Here is a 13509-nt window from a genome sequence, read left to right as displayed (position 1 = left end):
TCATAATTCATTACATACTATGGGACCTGTTCCCTTTGGACACATCAAATCATTGTATTTATTGAGTCCTTAATCTTTACAAGTTCAACACTAATAACTAGGGAGGGAGACAATGGAGTCCGGTTCTTTAGGGAGCTTTGGTGTTCATTTAGAGAGATAAACAGAATGTACACATGGAAGAAAGAATGGTACAGGTACAATAGTGTTCCATTTAAACACAGTGCCCAAATTCAAATCCTGGCTCTCCTATTTTTAGGTTATGTAACCTTAGGCTCCCTGTGCCTCAGTTGCCTTATTTGTAAAATAAGAATTGGACTGGAGAGTGTTATTGGTTCCTTGCAGTTCTAAATCTATTAATTTATCACGTAAAGTGATTTTAAAAGCCAGAATGTGATGAAGTACAAAAAGGAATGGCTCAGGACTTTAGCAAATTATATTTTTAACAGCAAGAAACAGTAGGGAGTAGTCAATAATGACATCATCAAACTTGACTGAATTGTGGGTAGAATTTGTAGTATTGTAGACCAATACCATTCACTTCATTCATTCAAACATTCAACATCATTTAATTCAATCCTCTAGGTGCTGCTATAGGGCAGAATGTTAATATAACTGCTGTATCAGAGAAAGTAATTTTAGAGCTTGAAGAAAATAAAGAGACCATCTAAACCAACCTGTTCATTTGACAGATGAGGAAACTGAAACTCCAAGAGAAAAAGTGGGCCTACGCTATATAGTGAGAGCCCTGGGACTTTTATCTTGGTCTTCTAATTCTTAATTTAAAGCTTCATCCACTATACTAATACTGTCAAATAATAAATAAACGAATGAATGAATAAACAAATAAAATAAGGCATCTTTTTCAAGGGTAGCTTACAATCTAGCTAGAGAGAGAAAAAAACATGGGGTAACAGTACAGTAGTCCAACTCAAACCATATCTGAACAATCTTTATCATATATAATTTAAGCTATTCAATAAGTGCTTATTGAATTGAACAAAAAAATGCTAAACAACATATTCAAATGATATCTAACCTTTGCTTGAAGACCAAAGGAGGAGAATCCTACTACTTCTTGAGGACGTTTCAACATTTTTCAGTTAGTTACACTATTTAAGAATCATTTCTGCAGATTAACTCTTAAGTAGCCTATAAGTAGGCTCCTACTTCTGTTTTCTGTGGCCAGGAAGAACAATCCTTCTTTGGTCAGAATTTGAAGCTCACTATCATGTCTTACCATAGTTGTGTCTTCTCCTGAGGTTGGTTATTGGTTCCTAGACATTATACTTCTCTTAATCGAAGGCTAAAATTATATCAGTTGTTGGTGCTGCCATATCAAACTGCTAGCTCAGTTTTTATTTTAAAGCAACATTTAAACCTTGTCAGGATAATAGACATTGAAGCCTTGCTTTAATGCTTTCCCCCAAAGTTCCTGCTACAAGGAGTTCTTATGAGCCAGTAAAACTACCTTACCAGTATCCCCCTGTTGTATTCCAGACCAAACCTAAAATTTGTATTGTGTTCAGTTTCATGTGCTGCTTTTTGGTATGGTCATTGCAATGTTGGTGAGAGTATTTGAAACTATGATGTATATATTCACTCAGTCATATCCAATTCTTTATGCGTATGTGGACTTATGAAACATGGAATTTTCTTGGTAAAGATACTGGAGTGGTTTGCCACTTCCTTCTCCAGTTTTATGCAAGTCTAAGTTAAGCCCAGAGTCACACAGATAATAAATGTCTGAGGTCAGACAGAGACAGTGTCAGAGAGACAGGGAGCATGCAAAAGACAAGGATATCCCTGCTGTGTCAAGAGATCTGGCTTTTAACCTCATCATTCTACCCAAACTGTTCTCTCCAAAGTTGCCACTGTCCTTCTAATGGCCAAAAGTCCAGAGATCATTTCTAGATCTTCATTTTTCTTAACCTTTCTACAACCTTTCCCAATGGTGATTACCCTTTTTTCCTTGATATTCAAATTTTTCCAAATTTTCAGGATGTCACTATCCCCTCATTTTCTTCTTACACATCAGACTGTTTCTTGTTAATCTTACTGTGTTCTCATCCAAGTCATGCTCTGTTGGAATCTTTACTAAAGTGTTAAGACATTTCTTTACAAAGTGTTAAAGACATTGGAGTTAATTTAATCTTAGAGTTATTTTGGGCCAGAACTTGAAACAAGATACTAAGTGGAACTGATTGAACAATGCTTGTGTTCACACCTTTAGAGAGCTCAAGTATCTAAGTACTCAATGGAGTTCACTCCTTTGGGAGAGTTCAGGGCTAGGATGAGAGCTGAATTCACACCTCCCTTAGGACCAGAGAGCACTCTGGGAGATAACCCAGAATCCCTCTCCCTCCAGAAGGCGGAGTTAACCTTTGGGAGATCACATAAATATAGGGAGCTTTTGAAGCTTGAAGTGACTTCTTCAGGTGGAACAGACTGGAGATTGAGAAGGCACGAGTCGGAGCTGACTGGAAGCTGAAGAAAGCGGAGGCAGAAGCCAAGGACAAAGCTGCAAGATCCCTTGGAGCCAGGCAGAGAGCTAGGCAGAGAGCTAGGCCTCAACTAACTGGGCTAATTTGTAAGGAGAAATAAACGTTTGCATTTTTAGCAGCTGGCTGCGATTTTGGATTAATTATTTGATTGTAACTGAGACTAAGGCTGCCCTCCAAGAAAACCCTCCACAATGCTCACCAATCAAATGTATCTCACAGAGTTCTGTGCTAGACTTTATTCCTATTTTACTTCACTTGGTGATCTCATCAGCTCCTATGAATTTAATTATCATTTCTATATGGATGATTCTCAAATCTACTATCCTATTCTAACCTCTTTACTCCTTTCTACTTTTGGCTAGTCTGTTTTTTAGGCATCTCAAACTAGAGGTCCAATAGTGAACCCAACATGTGCAAAACTTATCTTTCCCCTTAAAAACCTCCCCCAAACTTTTCACAGTCATCACTATCCTCCCAGTCCCCCAGCCTTGCAGCCCAAGATTTCATCCTTGAGTCCTTACCATCTCTTACTCCCCTACCACACACACATCAAATCTAGTGCCAATTTCACCTTTGTAACATTTTCTCAAGTAGGCCTCTTTCTGTGCTCTGATAGTCCTTGCTCTGATGTAGTTCTCATTACTTCACCCTTGGGCTATGGCAATAGCCTACTGATGTATGTACCTGCCTGCTACAAATCTCTTCCTAAACTAATCCATCAGCTGCCAAATTAATTTTCCTGAAGCTCAGGTCAGACTATGCCACTTTTCTACTCAATAAACTGCAGTGGTTTCCTATTACCTCTGGGATCAAATGCCAAATCCTTTGTTTGGAGTTTAAAGCCCTTTATAATCAACATCCTTCCATCCCTAACTTTCCAGCTTCTTATACCTTACTCCCACAATGTTCTCTTGATCCAGTGATATTGGATTTTCTTGCTTTTCCATGAAAAAGACATTACTTCCAGAAATTTTCTCTGGCTGTGTTCACCTCCCATATCTTGAATGTTACTCCTCATCTTTTCCTCTTGGCTTCTTTGGTTTCCATCAAGTCCTAACTAAATCCTATCTTTTGCAGAAAGCTTTTCCCAATCCCTCTTAATTCTAGTGCCATCTGTATGTTGATTATCCCATTTATTCTGGATATAGATTGTATATATATTTGGGTTTTTTTCATTCCTCATTAGAAAGTGAGTTCTTTTTGATTAGGGACTATATTTTTCCTTTTTTTGGCACTTGAATACTTAACTACAGTGCCTAGTATCTAGTAGGTTCTTAAGAAATGCTTATTTTGGCCAATATGGAAATTTATTTTACATGACTTCAAATTTGTAATAGATTTTATATTTCTTTAATTTGGCAAGGGGAAGGTAAAGAGGAGAGAATTTGAAACAAAATAAAATTGAATTTTTAGATAATTAAATGCTTGTTGCCTGATTGACATAGAGGAGGGCTCTAGCATTTTGGTTGGAACCCTTGAAGATTATTGGGAAGATGTGAAGAAAGAACAAAAATGTGTTACAAACTGTATCACTGGATGGATTACCTATATTAATGAGATTACATCCATTGAAGCACCAAATAGGATTTCAGTGAGTGTCCAGAATTTTTAAAATTTATTCAATCAAGAAATACTTATTAAGCTCTCTAGATTTGTATAGCTATGGTAATATTATTCAATTTAAAGAATTTGTTGTGATGATTGCTGTTGAGTTGTTTCAGTCCTGTTCCAATTGGAATTAGAGAGGATTAAATTAGGGCAGGCTTCCTGCAAGAGGTTTATTTTCTCATGTATTTGAAAAGTTCTGGATATAGGTGAAGGAGAGGAAACAGGGAGGTTATTCCAGGCAGAGAGAATGTCAAAAAAAAAAAAAAAAAAATGATGAGAGCAGTCCAGGCAAAAAATTGGACTACAGCCTAAAAGATAGAGCATCAGTGTTTCTCTGTCCATTAAACATTGCTGCCAGATACTGACTTAGAGGAAAATGATCTAATATGTTTTTTTTAATTTTGTGGAATGCTCTGTGTACTACAGAACAGGGTGTTACACTTGAACTGTTATAATACCCTGTTACAATTCATTCCTTCTTTGTGAAAGTTATTTTATTTCCCAGGGTTACAGTGAGATTATATGATCTCTCTCCAGTTATAAATGCTCAAATTCAGATCCAAATATTGTAGTTAAGGATGAAATTTGGGGCTGGACTGCCCAGAGTCTTGAGGAAATAAAAACCCAAATTGCAGATGACTTATGGTAACTTAAAACTTAACAGCGCTGGGACAGCTTTTTTGTATGTATTTTCATAAAATGTCCATTGTTTTTTTTACTTTTTACACTATTTATGATAGATGCCTTGATAGAATCCTTATCTTGAAGTCATGAAACCTTAGATTCAAATCTTGTCCAACATGTGACCATGGACAAGTCACTTAATTTTTTTCAATCTGGGTTGTATGGGTGTTGAGGGAGAACTAGCATCTCTGGTATGAGGGCTTGTTCAAGCCCTTTTCAGGGCTGATTATCCACCTTTGATGTCCACCTTCACCCAACTCTTACTTGTGACTCCAATAAGCCATGTATAGTAATATGTACAGCAGCCATGCCCTGCTAAAATTATCTTGGGAAACAAGTTAAACCAGATTGAAGGTAACTGGCAAACCGCAAATTCATTGATGAATTATGGAGATATCTACCCCAAGAAGGCTTCCCCCAGTGAAATGGGTAGATGAAAACAATTTGTTCCAACAGTCATATAGATAGCTGAAGTAGGTGCTATGGATCACTGAAAGCTTGCTCAGACATGGAAGATGCCAAAGTCATCTACTATGTCCTAGGCCATTGCCAGTTGTCTTGAATTGAGTGAGTAAAGTTAACAAGTTTATACAACTCTTTCTCATTTATATCCAGTTCACACCAGTTAAGACATTATCCATGATATCTTTGGTGGCCTTCAAAAAACAAAGGCCAAGCAGCCACTATATAGCTGGAATGTGATTTACCATCATGGTGAAGGGAGTTTCAATATAAAACTGCACAAATTTTACAGATAAAAATCTTTTACTTTTTGTTCTTTCATTGAACACCATAAGAACACCAGTCTAGAACAAGGTTCTCTACCACATGCAATCCTCACAATACTCCTGAGTCTCCTCAAACCAGATTAATATGTAATAGGAAAATCTTTAATAAAATAAATAAAAATACAATAAAACTTAAATCACACTAATATGTAGTTTTTAAGTTAATGTATGGTTTGCAAAGATCCTTATGTACAATTTAGTGGCCCCCTTTTTTGTTTTGAGTTTGACACTGATGATTTAGTCTAATTACCTTCATTTTATGGATGAAGTATTGGAAGCTCATATATGAAGTAAAAGAGGTAGAGATCTTCGAACAATTGATTTATCATCCTTTCCACCATTTGCTAAGTTGCCTTCCCTGCAGACAGTCCCTCCTGAGTCAAGGTTTTGTGTTTTATGACTGGAAATTAAAGTTACTTGGCATGTGGCATTGCCCCAGGACAACAAAGTCAGTGGAACTTTTGGGGGAATAATCATTGCTCCCAGGATCCTATAGGAAAGATAGCACTGTATAGTGGCAGAAGACCATTCTTGGAGGAAAAAAGACCTGAGTTCAGTTCTCACTACTGATTCATATTGACTCTGTAGGAAGTCACTCAGGCTCTCAGTGCCCCAGGCAACTCTCTAAACTTATCAATTTAGATGAATTACTAACCAGGATCATTGGAGGGATTTTCCATGCCAGGATGCCCCAATATAATTTAAATCATAGGTCCAAACAGATTTGCATTTTCTACCAAAAACAACAAAAATTCTACCTCAATTAGATGACTAGACCAATCAATCAATCAACAATAAGCTCCACCCAGATGCTAGGTGGACAACTAGGTGGCACAGTACATAGAGCATAAGCCTCGAGCCAGAAAATCTGGGCTCTGGTCTGTGATCCTGGATAATGTTATTTATGCACCTGAATTTCTATTTCTAGCAAATGAAGGTAGTCACCCTATAATGCCTACTCCTAAAGAGGAGTTGTGGGAACATAAAAGATATTAAAAATGTTGAGAGTTTAAATCATTATTTAAAGGCAAGGAAAAGTCTTGAGTACTCAGGCATAATAATGACATATTTATAGAGAACTTTAGTATTATAGAAGATAAGAACTGAATATAGAGCTTAGCCTGCACTACTCTTAAAGGAAACGCTAACAATATAACACATTCACATTTATATAGGTTCTTGCTTTTAAATCAGTTCTCTGATCAAATGAGTTACTCTGCAAACTCTGAAGTGCTACTATATAAATGCTACTGCTATGATTGTTACTGTTATCATTATTAGTCTTAGGAGTTGCCTGGACTAATAGGGAAATGTTTTTTGCATGACTTCACATGGATAATGGGTATTATATTACTTCTCTTCTCAGTGAGTGGGTAAGGGGTTGGGAGATGGGAAAAAATTTGGAACTAAAAAAAAAAAATTTAAATGAATGTTAAATAAATTGAATTTTAAAAAATTGCCTAGAGCTTTGAAAAGTTAAGGAAAGGGACCCACAGCCAATGTGTCAGAGGAAGGATTTGGACCCTGGATTCAGACCCTGTCTTCAATGACAGTTCTTTGTCCACCACACCACATCACTACTCATTTGAAGGGTTAATGTTATGAAATCTCACCTCTTGCTATAAAAATCATCTTTGCTGGATTTGTGTGTACATTGTACAAGCATCACATTGTACAAGCATCACATTGTCTAATGCCTAAGAGAAACTGAGTTGCTGTCTGAGAAGTTCTCTATAAAATCCTTCCCTGGAAGTATAATATGTTTTTTTAAATCTTTCAGAAAATGCTATAATAGGTGTTTAATAAATGCTTTTTGATTGATTGATTATGGGAGTTTTAAAGAGGAGTATTACTTTGGGAAATGTTTGAGGTTGGATTTGAACTCAGGACTTCTTAAGTTTAGGTCCAGTTTATCCACTGCCCCACCTAGCTACCCCTATGAATATATTTTTAAGAAGGAGGCAGCTAGCTGACAGTCCATTGAATATAGATCCCTGGGTCTTCAATCAGGAGGAACTGGCCATATCTGCCCTCAGTCCCTTACTAGTTGTGTCACCCTAAGAAGGTCACTTAACCTCAATAGTGATAATTAGCAGAACTCACCTGCCAGAGTGGTTGTGAAGATTAAATTAAATAGTATTTGTAAAGAGCCTGGCACGTAGTGGACCTTTAATAAATACTTGTTCTCTCCCCATCCCAGGCAGAAGGAGCAATGTATTCTTGAACTTAAACTTTATAGAGAAGGTAATAAGTGAATGGTGGGATGGGGAGGTAAGAAGCAGAAGAAAATCTGCCACAACAGACTCTTCAGGCTGGGTTTCCTTCCAGAAAAAATGTTGGCAGTGATGACAGAGTGCTAATGTTAATAATAAAAACAAAAGCATGGCCCTGGTTTTATGTCATTTTTCTTTCTCAGTTTTAGCTCTTATTTCCCTGGGACCTGTTGATATAGGGTCACTCCCCTGTCCGCTCTAATCCATTAACTTGGCTTCCTAATGTTGCATCTACTGACAGTGACAATAAACCTCTCAGAAGTATGTCCCTGGGGCAATTTTTCACAAAGCACCAAGTACAGTGTCCAGGGGAAATGTCATTTCTCAAGCTTTCCACTGACAGCTGCTTCATCTTCTGGCTCATTGATAAATTGAGTTTAGAACTCAAAGTGGAAGGAACCTTAAAAGCCAAAGTTCATCATTTTACAGATGAGAAAACTCAGGTCTTCCTCTTGGGGAAAAATGAAAATGTAACAACAGTAAGAAGAAAACAAAGCCCCAAATACAATAAATGAGCTGTTTATCCCTAAACTTTGCTTCAGGACAAAGCGATGGAAAAAAGGAACAAACTCTGAATTGTTCTAACGTCTGTAATTATATTTCTGAAGTCATTCTTGATTTTAAGTGAGTCTTAGATTTCCCTATCACCATTTTGTGCCTCTCTTCCTTGATTTTCCACTATTCTTTTTCCTTAGAGATACAATGTTGTTATTCCAAACCATGGAACTTAAAAATTAATCAAGTAACTGAATGGGCTTCCAAATATCTCTTTTAGGAAAGAAAGGGATGTATTACAGGAAAATAAACATTGGTAATGAATGACAGCCTGCGTGTGCAAAGGAGATGAAGTGCTAGACTCAGAGGTAAAAAAAAGGCTAGATTCAACTTAGGGTGCTACCTCCTATTCCCCCACCATAACACTAGCAGTGTCAGTCACTTAAATTCTTAGAACCTTTCTTTCTTCAGCTGTAAAAGATTGTATCTCACTATCTCACTAAGGTCTTACGAGGGCTCAAATGAGATTATAGACATGAGGTAATGTTCAACTTCAAAGCCAGCTACTACCATTAGTAACAATAACTGATATTTACATATTTTGCTATAAGAGCAGAACTAGACCTCCCTATCTCCCAATATTCTCCAGGTTCTTTTTTTCCTTTTTCAAAAAGGTTCACTTCCCTCAAAGTTGTACGCAAAGAGATAGCCATGTCACTGTAATTCACACTCAATATCTTTTTTTTTAAGTTTATTTTTTTTATTATAGCTTTTTATTTACAAGTTATATTCATGGGTAATTTTACAGCACTGGCAATTGCCAAACCTTCTGTTCCAATTTTTCCCCTCCTTCTCCCCACCCTCTCCCCCAGATGGCAGGTTGACCAATACATGTTAAATATGTTAAAGTATAAATTAAATAAAAATAAATTAAATTAAATAATTTAAATAATTAAAATAAAATAAATAATTAAATAAACTAAATAAAAAATAAATAAGTATAAATAAGTATACATGTCCAAACAGTTATTTTGCTGTACAAAAAGAATCAGACTTTGAAATAGTCACCACACTCAATATCTTAAAACTGATCCTGGTTTGGGGGAAATACATGTCTATTCTCATAAATATAGCTCCTAAGACTCCACCAATGTGCTTCCAAACTATACAAATTAATCTTAAGAGCACCACTAACTCTTAAATAAGAAACATTTATTAAACAAGAAGACAAAACCACAAATAAATGTATCATATGATTTACTAAATGGAAAGCAAAAGCATGAACAATCAAAACATAAGAATTCAATGTAAAGTTGAGTCACCCTCTCCCACATAATTCATACAACTTACAAAATCTAGTAGTAAGGCATGAAAACTAGGGAAAATTCATAACTCTGAACTGCAGGCTCAGATATCTGGTCTTTTGGGGGGAGTCTAAAACTGTATGTCATTTGTTAGCCAATATCACTCCTTTTCTGACCCTCTCTGGCTTTCCAGCTGGGTAAGAACTCTTCTCTGCTACTCTTAGACCTCTAAATCAGTATTAATCTCCTTTACCTACTAGTAGCTTTCAGCCTGTTCTTTCTACGTCTGTTCCCTTGACTAGCTACTGAGCAGTGCAATATTTTTTCAGTGAAAAGCAGTTCCTTGTCATCCTAGGATGTACAGAGCAATTGAGAATTTGTTCAAATCTTGGTCTTTGAGAAGTTTTCATCCTTTGAATCACAGAGGACAATAAAGAACAATGTAAGCAAGCCTTTGAAAGGCTTCCCCTTTCTCTTGCTCCTTACCCATAGCAGAAGATTCTTTTTCTTCTTATCAGCTTTTTTAGTCAGCAGTGATTACTTCCAATCCCATACATTCCCTAAAGGAACAGTCAAATGCCTGTTGTCACCCAATTTCAGATTCTGTCAATCTCTCAACTCCCCAAACTTCTGCTTCCTTCTTTTGATTTCTTTGCTTTAATAAGCAGATTCTCTTAGTTCCCCTGATCTCTTTCCTGCCTCTCATCTGTTTTTTCTGTCTCCAAATTCTGACCTAATTTTGATTGTCTAATTTGTCTTTGAACACCTCAAAAAAGGACCTCTTCATGTTGTATCAAACTCTTTTTCATGGAGGTTGAGAAATCACAAATTCACATTTCTGACAAAGAAAACAAAAATAGTAATTATAGGTTTATAGGACAATCCACTCTTAGGTTGAATCAAGCAGGATATTTTGCTGCTACATTGGCATACCCTCTGACTTGCTGTTATTTCTACCAGTTCTGATTGCCAGTGAATGACTTTGATGGATCTCCTATTCTCATCCGTCACCTGGACATTCCCTTCTGGGAATACTTGATTTGCCTAAGATTAGGAAAGAATAGACACAAAAGAGAGAAATCATTTGTTATTGGAAACAAGACTTTTGAACAGGGGAAATGTGTCATAGCAATTTCTAAAAATTATCTCCATTCAAAACCTACCAGGGAAGAGGGATCACCATCACCCAGTTGATACTTTTGTTTGTAAACTCAATTCTAACTCAACCTCTCCAGCATCAGTCATTCTTCCATTTTCTTAATCAGACAACTTTTAATCACTTTACAATTCCAAGCTCCCATTTGCTCATTGCTGGTAGAAGGTTAACTAAACCTCTCTATATTGCTAAGAGACCATATTCTAAAGGAAAGGGTTGCTTTATCAGGAATGTTCAGACAAAGACTTTCATCATCATCTACAGAGGGAATGAGAAGGTTAGGCTCAAAACAGATATTTGTAGCCGTTGATCTTCAAAAAATTTTCAACTCCCCCAAACAGTCCCGTAAATCAACTGCTAGGAAAAGGCACAGTAGCTATCAACCATTAATTTTGTTTCTGAGAGGAACTACTTTCTTTTTTGTTCTCAAAACTGTTTTTTTTTCCAAACTAGCATTCTCTGTGCTTTATGTGATTTTCTCCCTATTTCTTTCCATCCCTTGCTCCAGCAAATAAAGGAGAAATGCCTTATATTTCTATAATGCTTGATGGTTATAAAGTGATTTTATATATATATATTTGTTAAAGGCAGCAGGGTATAGTGTTTTTGGAATCAAATGAACTGTGCTTGAATTTTATTTATGCTACTTATTATTTTAATGCTTTGGGGCATCTTTTCTGTGTGTTTATTTTTTATGTGTAAAATATGGAAATTAGACTAGGGGACCTCTGAGATCCCTTTATGCTAGATTCTAGATTCTAGAAACTATGGTCCTCTGTTTATTGCAACATGTATGATTCCCATCTTAAGATGAGGACATGGAATCTGAGAGAGGTAAAGTGGTTTTCCCATGATCAGATAGCTACCAAGGGGAAGAGCTGAGATTTGTGCTTATTCATGGGATCATAGATATAGAATTACAAGGGACCTTAGTGGCTATCTCGTCTAACTCCCTCCTTTTGCTGATTAAAAAAAAAGCACAGAGAGAACTTGCTGAGGGCCAGATATCTAGTTAAGTGTCTGAAGTAGAATCTGAATCCAACAGCAGGATGCTTCTTTTGAGTCCAAGTTCAAAGCTTTTTTTCTCTGAACCAAGGCTTCTCTCTGTTAATATGTTCAATATTACACAGAAATTCCCAAGTTTGGAAGAAAATTAGTTTGTCCCAAAGACAAAAAAAAAGGAAAGAAATCCATAATTTAAATTTAACTCCATGATCACTTACCCCTTTCTCTTTAAAATTTAACTTGAAGTGTAAGAAATACAATAATGAATTGCTTAAAATTGATAGCAATTTTTTTTGGCAAGTTTAACAAAGAGAGTAATTCATTGGGTTGAGTTGGCACAATACTTGATGGAGGCAAAATGTAATACCACAAAAATTCTGGCACAGAGCATCTTTTCTGAAACTACATTACTAAAATTACATGAAAGAAGAAATTCATAGAGAACAAATCCATTAAATCAGAAATTCATGCAGCTGGAAGGGACTTGTAAGAATCATATAATATATTCTACATTCTACTCCATTTTTAGTAGAAAAGAATTTCTTGGCAGTGAGGACTTTTTAAACATTGCCTTGAGCATAGAGGAATGAAATTCAGATAGCACAAATGGAAATTATTCTATGAGAGAGAAAATGAGGAACTGTCTAAAAGAGACCAATGTGGTTACACAAAGGAGTTCATTGACCAAATGAGATTTTTAAGAGGATGAAAATAAAAGTAGATAACTGATGATGAAATCTAAAAGAATGGTATGATTCTGCAAGAATAATGGCAGGAATGCTTATGCTAAGAGTGAGCTATGGGCTGAGATAGGATGCACAGAATGAGCTTTTCATTTTTAAAAAATGTATTGAATGTTAGGGGGAAAATAAAGGTTAGAAGTACCTCTTGGGGTATATGGAATTATGATAATGAATAACAAAAAGAGCTTATGTTTCTCTACCGAGGAAGATGATCTTTAGATAAAAAGAGTTAAAAGAAATTTAAAAACCAAGATTAGTGAGTAGATGGTAAGAAGGAACTTTGGCTGTCCTCAATATGACCAAATAATTAGTATCAAGGGAAAAACATTCCAAAAGAATTTGTAGATATGATTATTGAGTCAGTGATTTTTAAAAGGGCACAAGGAGGTGCCAAAAGCTTGCAATGTGAGAAAATACTTCCTTTTTTTTTTTTTTTTAAATAAAGAGAATAGTTTTTCAGATTACAGTTGTGTGTCCTTGGCTTTTTAAAAATTCTGGTATCAAAACCAAATTATTAAGAGATATTAGTGGATCCACTTCAGACAAATGCAACTGAAAAAATAAGAAAGAAATTAAAGATATGAATAGAATTTTAGGAAAGTTAAATATGATAGATATCTGATAATTATTGGGTTTTTTTTTTTAAATTTAATAGCCTTTTATTTACAGGATATATACATGGGTAACTTTACAGCATTAACAATTGCCAAACCTCTTGTTCCAATTTTTCACCTCTTACTCCCCCCACCCCCTCCCCTAAATGGCAGGATGACAAGTAGATGTTAAATATATTAAAATATAACTTAGATACACAATAAGTATACATGACCAAAACATTATTTTGCTGTACAAAAAGAATCAGACTCTGAATTATTGTACAATTAGCTTGTGAAGGAAATCAAAAATGCAGGTGTTGCATAAATATAGGGATTAGAATTCAATGTAATGGTTT

This window comes from Sarcophilus harrisii, chromosome 4 (genome assembly GCF_902635505.1).
Source record: "Sarcophilus harrisii chromosome 4, mSarHar1.11, whole genome shotgun sequence".
Lineage (NCBI taxonomy): Eukaryota > Metazoa > Chordata > Mammalia > Dasyuromorphia > Dasyuridae > Sarcophilus > Sarcophilus harrisii.
Note: the sequence above shows the minus strand (reverse complement) of the source record.